Source organism: Perna viridis, chromosome 12, assembly GCF_037379345.1.
Source record: "Perna viridis isolate PV_CMFRI_1.1 ecotype Kerala chromosome 12, ASM3737934v1, whole genome shotgun sequence".
Taxonomy (NCBI): Eukaryota; Metazoa; Mollusca; class Bivalvia; order Mytilida; family Mytilidae; genus Perna; species Perna viridis.
The window spans coordinates 30,467,649-30,479,648 of record NC_142456.1 but is presented as its reverse complement, the minus strand read 5'-3'; positions in this window follow the sequence as shown (position 1 = coordinate 30,479,648).

The following is a 12,000-nucleotide window of genomic DNA, read 5'->3' as shown; positions in this document are numbered from 1 at the left end:
GAGTATTTACTTGCAGCATGACAACCGCCTTCTTCACGATGTAATAGTTTTCCTATTCTCTTCCATCTGCCCTTGTCATGCGTATGATAAATGAACAACTAAATGGGTATTTCTAGAAAAGCAGAGGACACTTGCCTTAATCTACCACTAATCTAAAAGCAAAATAGAATGGTTGTATTAAGTATCAGTCTATATAAAAATCAGACATGCCTTGTTCCATGCATGTGCAAAATGCACTGAATTCAGTTTCATTTCTAGTTCAGAACCCATTATATATTACTTAACCAATCTTAGTTTTTCATTTGGGAGTTGGTGTTTTGAGATAAAATTTATATACATATATTGTACATGTAATTAGTACTTGCAATAGTTATCGTTCTTGTTTTAGTTTGATTTGGTTGATTTCAGTCGGAGATTAAAATATAGTTTTCTCAAAAGTACAGAAATACAGAGAAGGCTATTGTCACATAAAAATACAGCATATGAAGACAAAAAAAGCATCGTCTGATCCATGGGTTTTTCTACACCATAAATCACCTTACCGTAGGTATTGCCTGAGTTTATACGGGCTGGTACTTAAGAGTGTTAGAATGAATCGTTTTCCAAATGTTGTTATGGATATTGTTACTAAATTTTTTAGTCTTTAAATTTTCAATATGAAGAGCAGTAACTGACCCCTAATTTTGGAACTTTACCTCATTGGGAGAAACCCTCAGGAGTTGGCACAATACAACATTTTATTAAATTATAAAAATACGAATTTTGATTAAAAATAATTTTGACAAAATTTCATTATACACTTTTATTTTTATTGTTATACTTGCTTTTGATCAAAACGCATCATTTTTTGGTTAACTCAAAAACGAAATGTCGGCAGTTATAAAAGATTTACGGCAAAACATTTATAGGATACCCATACATGGTACCGTGCTAATACGTGAGTTAATATTGGTATAGGTAAAATATACAATGTAATACTTTCATAAATAAATTTAGCCTCTTTCTTTGTATCACTCTGTAATATTGTATTCGATATTATAATAATTAACACCTATCTAAAACAAAGTGACGAAAATAATCATTAAAACATGATCATATAATCAACAGCAGCAAGTATGACCAAAATAAAAACATTCAAAGGAACGCTTGACACAAGAGAAGGAATCGGGGTTTTAAGTCTTTAAAATTTATTTTGATCACAAATTTCTACTGCTGAAAAAATTAAAACTGAAGAGCGATTCGTATTTTTGTGATTTTAAGTATGATGCGTAGTTGTCAGATTGTTCCATTTCTTTTAACTTCCTAAGCGTCCGTGGATATTTAAGTGTCATACTTTTATCGTACTACATATTAGAGTCTTGGAAGGTAAAATTGCTGTAAAATACTCATGTGCTTTTGAGTGTCAGTTAGGGTCCAATACCCACGATTTTTACGAGCCTTAAATCTACAAACAATCAACAACAATAATTTTAATCTAGTTTAAAAACGCCAAGATTTAATTAAAAGTTTTTAAATAAAAAATAAAGACAGTCATTGGTTGAATATATGTTTCTCGAGCTAACAAAATAGTCTACACAATGTGATTACTGTAGATGTATTAATGTTCGCGGCGAATGATTTTTGGCGATTTTCGTGCTGGACAGAAAACTACGAAAAATAGTACCCGCGTAAAATATCTTTAACACTCTATAACGCATATCAAGTAATTGAATGGCGAGATCAATATCAGCGAATATTTTCAATTGACAGAATCCTCGAAAATAAGAGACCACAAAAATTGATACGCTAACAGCAATTTGGTAAATGTTGATATTTGTTCTTTTACATAAACGTATAGTGCAGTAGGACTCCAGCTGCAGCCAAAACGCAAAATTTCCAATGACGTTTTTAAGTGTTTCGCTAATGAATAATTAATTTCAAATTGAAAAAGACATTTATGTTGCTTTGAACACCCTGTTGTTTATCAATATACCTTATATAAATGAAGAAATAATATTGCATAGCTTTTAACAAACCAAATAAAAAGAATGAGTCATTTGTATAAAAAATGCAAGTGAAGGGAAAGAACTGATAAAATCTAGCTAATAGTCAAAATTAGTCGTGAAAGAGGCAAGTTCATTTTACAAATGGCAATATCAAGGCGAAAATTGGAAAGCTAGAAACAATCGCCATTGTCCTTGTTTGGTACAAGCATTTCCGATAAAAATGGTGGGTTAAATCAAGGTTTTAGCGATTAATTTCAACCTTTTATTATGGATAATTGTTTCCAATATATAACAATACAAACAAAGAATTGGCATGTTGGTAACATGAGTATTCCAAACAGTACAGGAGATATAGTATTCGTTACTGTATCCGAAGGCATAACGTATGTTGCATGGAGTTGTCAGAAATCTAGTGTTGTAATACTATTTCTTTATTATATGTTTATAACTATTCACTCCTGAATCCTTGAATGGGTCGTTTAGCACTCTTTTATATCGTATTGTTTAGAACATTTATCCTCAAGCCAAATGACTCAAACTTACTCATGCTTTGTACGTTAAATGCTATTTTGTCTAGAATCCAATACAGCACAGACGGTTCAACGTAAAGGGTCTAATTGAGCAGAAGAAATGTTTCCGCTGTATTATGGTAAATGGAATAGCTTAAATTGAATTTTTGGAATTTCCTCGTAAGAGACTTCATTTAAAGGCAATTAAGCTCCGTGGAATCAAACTGATAAGGTTTCACGCAAAAGGAGACATCGAACATATGCACGAAACTTTGGTTAAAAAAGACATGGCAATTAGAATATGCCCCTTCATAGAACAAATCAAATTGAAATACAACACATATAGATGAAAAAAAGATAAACATACGTATAGAACATTTTAAAAAAAAATAATAATCGCCTAGATCGGCCTTCAAAAATACAAGATACAAGAGTGTAAACATTTTTCCATAGCCTTTTGAGATAATAGAAAAGGCACACATCTTTATATTTTTATATTCTGTGGCAACATCCCTTCGGCTCCTGCGTGTGGAGTGTTCATATCACAACTCATACGTTATGCCAGAGCTTGCCGAAACTACGCAGACTTTTTGTATCGCGCTAGAACTGTAACAAATAGGCTTCTGAAACAGGGTTATGTTGCTACAAGATTGAAGTCATCACTACAGAAGTTTTATGGTCGTCATCATGAACTCGTGGATCGTTATGGTGTTTCCATCTGCACCATGAAAACTGATTTATTAAACGGGTCATAGTTTTAATTTCCTCGTTTGTCTACCCCGGACTTGAATTTTTATGAGCAACTCGACGGGTGTTTCTAGAAAAGCAAAGGACGCTTACCGTACCGGTGCACCTGGTCCATGCTCCCAGTTTTTAGCGGAGTCCGAGTTGCTCATTTACTTTTGTTACTTTGTATGTATGATTTTAGTTACTTTATGTTCTTTGTTGTGTATGTCTGTTTTCCATGTCTGGTCTTTGTCCCTGGATTACATTCTTTTGATTACCGCTATAACCTTGGTTCCCTTGATTACTATTATAGAAAAAAAGGCACAAAAGCAGCAAATCAAATAAATTTTGTTTGAAGCGTAGAAAAAAACGACACTAATATATCCCGTGTTGATTGCTCAGAACTTTAATATACACATCCGAATATCCGAATAAGGAATGTAATAAAAAAAAAAACATTAAAATTTCCGAACATCCGAATTAGAAAGTATCTTTGGTTAAAAAAAAACAACATTAAAATTTTATGCAAAATTTTGCATTTATGAATTGGCTGAATCATCGAAACAATGATACTTAATAATCTCCTGCAGATTTTATAACTATGTCTGTATACCATAAGGCTATATTTGCGGATCGGGGGCGGGGCCGGCAGCCTTATGCTCGAAAGGGTTGTTAATTATATAGAAAAAGACTGGAAATCAATCACTAGAGCGCTACTCCCGTTTTGATCCGCCGCACTATGAAAGGCGTGAGTAATAATTACATTTAGAAAGCTCTCCATTGTACATTTCTTACATGGTTTAATACGACAAAAAACTACAAGAAACACTACTTGAAGTACTGAAAATTCTTAGACGATTTTTTATTTCAACTCTTTTGAAATATACGATTAAGTTATACATGTGTACTTATTTTAAAGTATAGAAACGGGAACAGATATGTTGAAACGCAAAAATTGCATGTACAATTTTTTAGAATAGTTCATTTGAAAAGTTAGACCTGGGGTAGGGACATAACTCTAACAAATATTTGGAACGTTTATGCAATGTATTTAACATTAATTTCTTGTAAGCATCAAAGTAACTTGGACTGATTTTATTCTGTTTCTTATAAAAGCTTTATGTCCTTTGGTGAAATTGAATATGATACAAATGTATTACTGATTTCAAAAATCATGTCCCTTACCCTAGGTTTTCCTCCTTAAATGTACAGTATGTATTAATTCATTTATTCGTCTCAACTTGTATTTTTTCCGTTCTAATGTGATTGATGAAAAACACTTTTTAAATAAAATCCTGTCGATGTCTTATTTACGCCCTGCCAAGTACGTCTGTCAAATACAAAAGAATATTGACGAGAAAACATGTAGCCTGTATTGATGAAAGCTAAACTGTCAATTAGATAATTGAAACCTTAAGTGACGTTTTGTCCGAGTCGTTGAACAATTAGAAACACATGATTTAAAACTGTCGACTGCGGAAAAATTTTTAACGGACGGTTTCCTACTTTTGTCAAAGTATGTAAATTTCCACAGTTCTCTGCGTAAAACGATCTGTTACGTAACTTTGTCTTTCGGGAGTTGTCTTTTTAGTCAAGTGACCGAATTTCCTGAAATAGTAAGTCTGCATTTAAATGTATAGAACAGTTTCAGTTCCTTTACTCTGTTTTTATCATTGGTGGAAGTTATAACAATAACACCCACTTTTGTGACGTCACAGATAGTAGTGTTCAGTTTAAACTTGAAGTTTCGGCTTCTAAACATCCAGTTGTTTTGGTCCTTTTATATAAAAAAAGTTATCTGAAATGAACCTAGACTATCTACTGATGAAGAAATGAGCCTTGGTGTATGATGCTAATACTGAACGTGCAATATTTATTTATATATTTATTGTTCGAAGATTAAAGCATGACCCTTAGATAAAAAATGTGTAAAAAGAACACATTTGCAGGACCTTACTCCTTTGTCAAGGTGCAAGAGAAAGAATCGCTCAAACATTAAACATACGAAAAAAATTTCAAATGAAATAAAATGACTATTTACGAAGGAAATGCTTTAAAACGTCTGAATTTTAAATCAACGGTCAAATCTGGTAACACAATAGCAAACTCTAATTACACGAGGGCCCAATTTGTTAACATATGAATGCCTGGTAACATTAGGGCCAAATCTGGCAATACAAGAACTTAATTTGAAATCAAATAAAAAATAGAAAAAGGGCCCACAAAATTTGGAAACTAAATCCCAAAGCAATAATATGATATTTAATTGGAAAGAGTAGATAACTGTCACGTGTGCCGAAGAACGCTTAAAGATTTAAGTAGTGTGCGGAACATGTTCCGCGCTGGAGATAACTACTCAAGCGTATATTTATTTAAGTAGGACTCCAGATAAGGATCATGCAAAATGTGATTCATGATTGGAAATTTTTGATATTTTGTCTAAAATGTTATAGTAAACAGAAATTAACACATTGGAGCAAGGGCATGTGTTCGTTGATATAGCATAAGTTTTTTTTTAATTTAGCTGTAGTGTTACTGCAGTTGGTATCATTATAATCTTGATCGTTTTTTTCTAAAAATACGTCATAAACTAAGGAGCAACTGTCCACAAACCTGGCGTAACATGTCCTCTTTTCCACTTCAAAATGTATAATTGTCAACATTCATATCGTATTGTGCCTACAAGTATCCGTCATGCACAAAAAGCACACCTGTATATTGTGATAATCACGATCGGTGTAAAACACATGAGATCGCACGGCGGTCCATTTACTAAACAACAGTACATGCATACGAGAATATCTGTATTAAAGTCAAAGGGTAGATTATTGAATGGGAATGTCTTAACATTCCTATAGATAAACGTTATAAAACAAATATGGCAGCTCAGTGAATGCAATATCATGTTTTGTGAAACACTTAAAAACAAAATCGACCTTGTCCGATGACGTCGTAATATATTTCTTTTTAAAAGGGTTCAGTAAGACATGATATTGCAAGTTCTTAGCTGTCATAATTCTAAAGAGTTAGTAATTCTAGATTTACAAAATTTGTATGGTCGTCATCGGCGGGTTTTCTAGAAAAGCAGAGGACGCTCACCCTACGGTGCACCTGATCCATGCTCCAAGTTATTAGTGGAGTCTGAGTTGCTCATTTGCTTTTCTTACTTTATATGTATGATTTTAGTTTATGTTCTTTGTTGTATATGCCTGTTTTCCATGTCTGGTCTTTGTCCCTGGATTACATTCTTTTAATTACCGCTATAACCTTGGTTCCCTTGATAACTCTTTGCATATCTGTGATATCTTAACAAATCACACTGAATACAAATATCTGAGTTTCAAGTAATTCAATTAGAAACAATCCGTATTTTTAGCAAAATAGTATTGCAGTCTAAATTAAAAATATCATGATAATGCAACATCATATATCCGGTTAGAGCAAATAAGGAAACGGTCAATTATCTGCAATACAGGTTAACAAATTTGCACGCTAGGGAATATTATGTGTAACTCAAAGTTAAGTTCATTAAAATTTAGATGACAAACAGCATTCTATGTGATAGTGGTTTACAGTTATACACCTGATATAACTTCGGGTTTGTTAGATGTGTGCAGTGCTTTTATTTTGAGTGTAATATCTTGTTGTCTTCAGACTTTTTTCATGAAATGATGTTCAATATTCGGGTTTACTTGTACATGTATCGAGATCGTCAGATTTTTAACGTTGTAGTATTTTTTTTATTTGCTGATATTCAGCAAGAGTTGCTCTTATTGCATTTAAAGAATGATAAAACAAATAAATGTTTAATAGCAAACTTCTTTAAAAAATACAATTTCGTTGTTTCCTGTTTTTACAAAAATTATGCAGTTTCATTTAGGAATCAGCACTATCTTGATTGCGAATTGATATACGCTGGTAAGGCTATAAACTATGGTATGTTGAACGAACACAATACTATTTTCCAAGACGATTCATCCATATTATGGAAATAGCCGATAAGGACAGACCGAAATAACAACATATTTCACAAATCCATTTCCAATAATTAATTCTATTATGTAGCTGACATTAACGAGGGTCTAATGCCAATTCTAAGCTGAGTAATGTTAGAGTAGTAATGGCTTGTCATAAAGTGGTAAAATCTATTGGTCTCTCTAAACCAGATAAGAAATGAGTATAAAAACTTCTGCTTTTATTTTCGTATTGAATTTGAAAATAATTGACTAAGTGCAACTTTGTCTTTGAACTTACCGGCACCTAAATTGAAAGATTGTAAATAATCATTAGATTGACTAGTCTGACCTGAAATTTTACTATTATTATTGAAAAGAATTAGATACGATCAGCAAATTAAGTTGATACGATAATTTCATTTACAAACACATACTCTAACAATTATTAAAAAGAACAGTGATTATAGCATAGGTGCAAACAATAATTAATAATTCAACAAGTCAAAACCGATAACACATAAATTACAACAGAAGAAAACCAAATGAAAAACACAAAACAACACAGAAAGACACACAAAAAACATCTATAATCACTAAGTGTAATGTATAATTTCATGTTACCTGATCATGTATTTAAGTCATAAAATGTCAATATGAAAATGGTCCTTTTACAAAAAATTCCGATACTAAACCATTTAAAAGTCATTTGAGGAATTTAAAGTAGTAGAAAAAATATTAAATATGTTGGTTATTATAGTTAAAGTTAATTAATATAAAGATTGTTTTTTTTTCTTCATAGGCCTAAATATTACCATAAGTTTGATAAATAAAAAACCTGGTTGAGTACAAAGTATGGTATTGTTTTGTTGGCAAGACGAAACCAATTTATGTTTTAACTTAACAAACATATAGTGCGCCAATCAATTACACATCGTCCGGTCTGAGATTGCCTTTCTATTCGTAACAGTGGCAAACACTGCAAACGGAAGTAATTAAGACAGTCATGATGGGAAGTTATTTAGAATTGACTGCTGTGTTCGCTCTATGGATATCCTGTGCAGCCGTCTTTATGGTGAATCAAAAACAATGAAGGTGATCATTCATCAACTGCTAGATTGACACAAAACTCATCAAAATGACAAGTAGCAGTAAATATGTGCTACGTATATTGGAATATTTAAGTATTTGAATATTCACCCCCTAATTCTGATAATATTTGAATTATAATCCTCTCCTAATTCTGATCCGTTTTAAATAAAGAAAATACATGTGTACAGTCCCTGCACCGACCTGCAAAAATGTTCAACTGATCGATGCTTACGGATCGATAACCGATGATCGCTAACTGATATGATCGCAGTTTTGTCATATCATGATCTGTTCATGTAAATTTCAGAATTTTCATTTAAACGAATCCAATATAATTCCATACCAAATTTATCTACAATAGAAGATATTAAATACACATTATATTTTGTTGAAAAAAGAACACATGTAAAATAAAAGCAATTAATTGACATTAAAATAGATTGCATTAAGTAAATCTGTGTAAAATTTGACAAACGAAACAAAGGAATCCTTAACATGAATTTACCCCGCCGTGGTCACTTGATGTCATCAACGGTTTCACGGATCGGTTTGACGGAACGATGACTAATCGGAAACTGAGTGTTGGTCGATGACAGATCGCACTTATAGTGGTACTGTACCAACAGGAACATAACATTTGAGAAAATCTAATATTTTCAAAGAAACATCTAGCACTTATGTTGTAGTCTTGTATTTTTACTTCTTTACTTCTTTTGTTTATGACATATTAATATGTTTTTTTTTTAAAATGAAATGATGTGCTTAGTTTTGTTTTTCCCATTTCTAGTTTAGTCTGGTCTTGTTTGATTTTTTATTCTGTATCAATCTAGTAGCAAACCATTACCTTATGTGTGTATAAAGTAGCATTTAAAAAAAAGGTTTGGCATTTTGATTTCTTTTTAATTCGGAAGAAAAACAAAATATTGATGATATTTTTTCTTGTCATACAACTCGGAATTTTACATTCTTTCAAACATTTCTCGCCTGTTACGGATATTTAACTTTAAATGAATTCATAATCTGCGTGAATTTCAGTGCATTTTAGTTGTTTATGTAACAAACTCGCTATTGCGGAATACCCTGGAGCCAATGTACGTTAATTACATAGAACATTGCGCCATTATACCGACAGCTACATAATATCTGGATCATTTCATTCTGATAATATAATCTTCCTTTATTGTACTACAGGGAACATTGACTCTGTTTCAAAATATGTTCTCATTGTCTATAGCTGTGACATTGTAGATCTTACTAACTATTTATATGTTACAAAATCCAAGTCTGTATAAAATTAGATAAAATATTATCTTTCATAGATTTTTATATATAGCTATCATTTCACGATTTTTTTTATTATCATTGATATGTATCTGATCGCAATACTTTAAGAGGGTGGTTTCTATAGAAAGAATTCTTTCAAACTGTTGGTAATAAACTCAACAATTTTATCTAATACGTAAAATGTCGTTGCTCAATGAGCATCGTTCCGAATATCGGCAAAAAAGGTCAGCAGTGAAATGATTCAAATACGTAAAAATCCAAAAACATTGCCTAAACTGGAACACGTGAAAAAGGTAACAACAAAATTACCGAACACTAATCCGTTTCATGATTAAGTCAAGTCCAACATATATCTGGCAAAATAGATATGACACCATTGGAGCAGCTGGTATCGCAATGGTACAAACACATCAAACGAAATAGTGGGTGGATGCTGCTGCTGGTGGACCTGAAGCCCCCGAGGGTATTCAGATTTGTCTGATCCCGAATTATATCATATATCATCTTCCCTATTTATGAAATCTTGCAATATTCCACATTTAAAAATAGGTAAAGCACTGAGGCTTCATTCCTTGCATTGCATATGGTAGAACCTCTCTGTGATGCATTTGGTTTCCTCTTTCGATAGTTTTGGTTTTGAGTACTTGTATACAACTGATATTTTGTTTATGATCTTCCTACATATTGGATTTTAATGCTGTGGTGTGAGATTTCTCCTTGAAACAAGTGTACAGCATATCGAAATCTACAATATATAAAACTGGTATTTTTTGTATTCTTTACCATTGGTGATTAAAAAGTATTTGCATGATGTTGTCAAAATCGGCAAATCAGCGGTCACGAAACAGAGACGATCTAACTACGGAAGAATCAAAAACAAATCGCTTAACCTTTGGGAATGTAGACAAGTAGTGTACCATGTAATAGACTAGACGATCGTCACTCAAGTTAAGTCAAGTGAACTAATTGACTACAAAACCCATTTTCCTCAAAATTCATTGCACCGTACAACATGGGAAAATGGCAATAAGTACACCGACTAAAAACGATAACTCTGTAGAATGGTTCCGGTAACCATCAATGTTACGTTTTATGGTTGACCTATATTTGCACAGTGAGAGAATGTCATGGTACACAATAGCTTTGAAAGACCAACCTCTTTATTCTTCCACGACAATATTGATGCTTACTTTGTTTCTGAACAGGGTCAATATGATGTCGTTCTATATGTTCTTGAGCTTTTCATATGCGATTCATTTCAATATAATAATAATATCATTTAAGGAGGTAGACCTAGGGTAAGGGACATAACTCTTAAAAATCATTGGAACGTTTGTATTCAGTATTTTACATCAATCTTAAGTAAGCATCTAACTTGGATTCATTTTATTCTGCCTTTGGTGAAATTGAATATAATACAAACATATCACTGATTCCATGAGGTATGTCCCTTACCCTAGGTCTACCTCCTTAATAAACTGTTTTTTTTTCATCCAAGTTATGATGGTGCAAATACCGCCGAAAGCTGCTATTTTGTCAGTAAAACAATTGATCCTGATGCCAATGAACTAATATCCACAATATTCGATTTATTAATTACAAATTTACAATGACTTTGCGTAATACAAATTAAGATACATTATTCTTTTAAGATAACCAGAAACCACTATGATTAGTTTTGTTTGTTATCTAATTTATCTTATCTATCATATCATCGTTTGCTATAAATTCCTAGAAAAGAGTAATTGGTTTATTCAACAATTACTGACTGCATTGACAGATATGTGCTGAGTACAGAATTATTGATCATCATTTTACAACAAACAAACAAAACTATTCCCGATCCTTTAGTAGATACCCTTGATCTTTCAGGATACTGTCTTTTACTAGACCAGAAATCCATTTTTCAGTTGCGTGTTATTCCATTTATGGAAGAAGAATTTAACGGAACTACATTTATTAATCGTACTTAATATGGTCAACATCAATCGGACTATCAGTGACCTTCAATGGACAGTTTCCATTTTCTGGTAACTTGATCTTCATGTAATTGTTTAATCTCATTCCCATTCAGTTTGTGATTCATAACAGTGTTATTTTCCGTTCAGGCAGAGACATTGGATAAAATAAACAATATTTCACCTTCACAATAATTCGTCCAATAACCAAAACATTTATTTCTCTATTTACACATTAAGTACCATTCTATATTGGAATCAGGCACTAGGTTGCACATTGTTTTTCTCAATTAAGTCTTTTCTTGCCTTAAATATCTTCATTACATCTAGAAAACACCTGAAAACTATTTACATTATCCTGAAGTATCAGTCACATTGATAATTTTGCTTATATAAGGAAACAATGTAGAAAAAATTTCCCGTCATTTTCCCATAGTTTATTTCATCTACACTTGACCGTTCAACATCTTGAAGATGCAAACTTAACAAACAC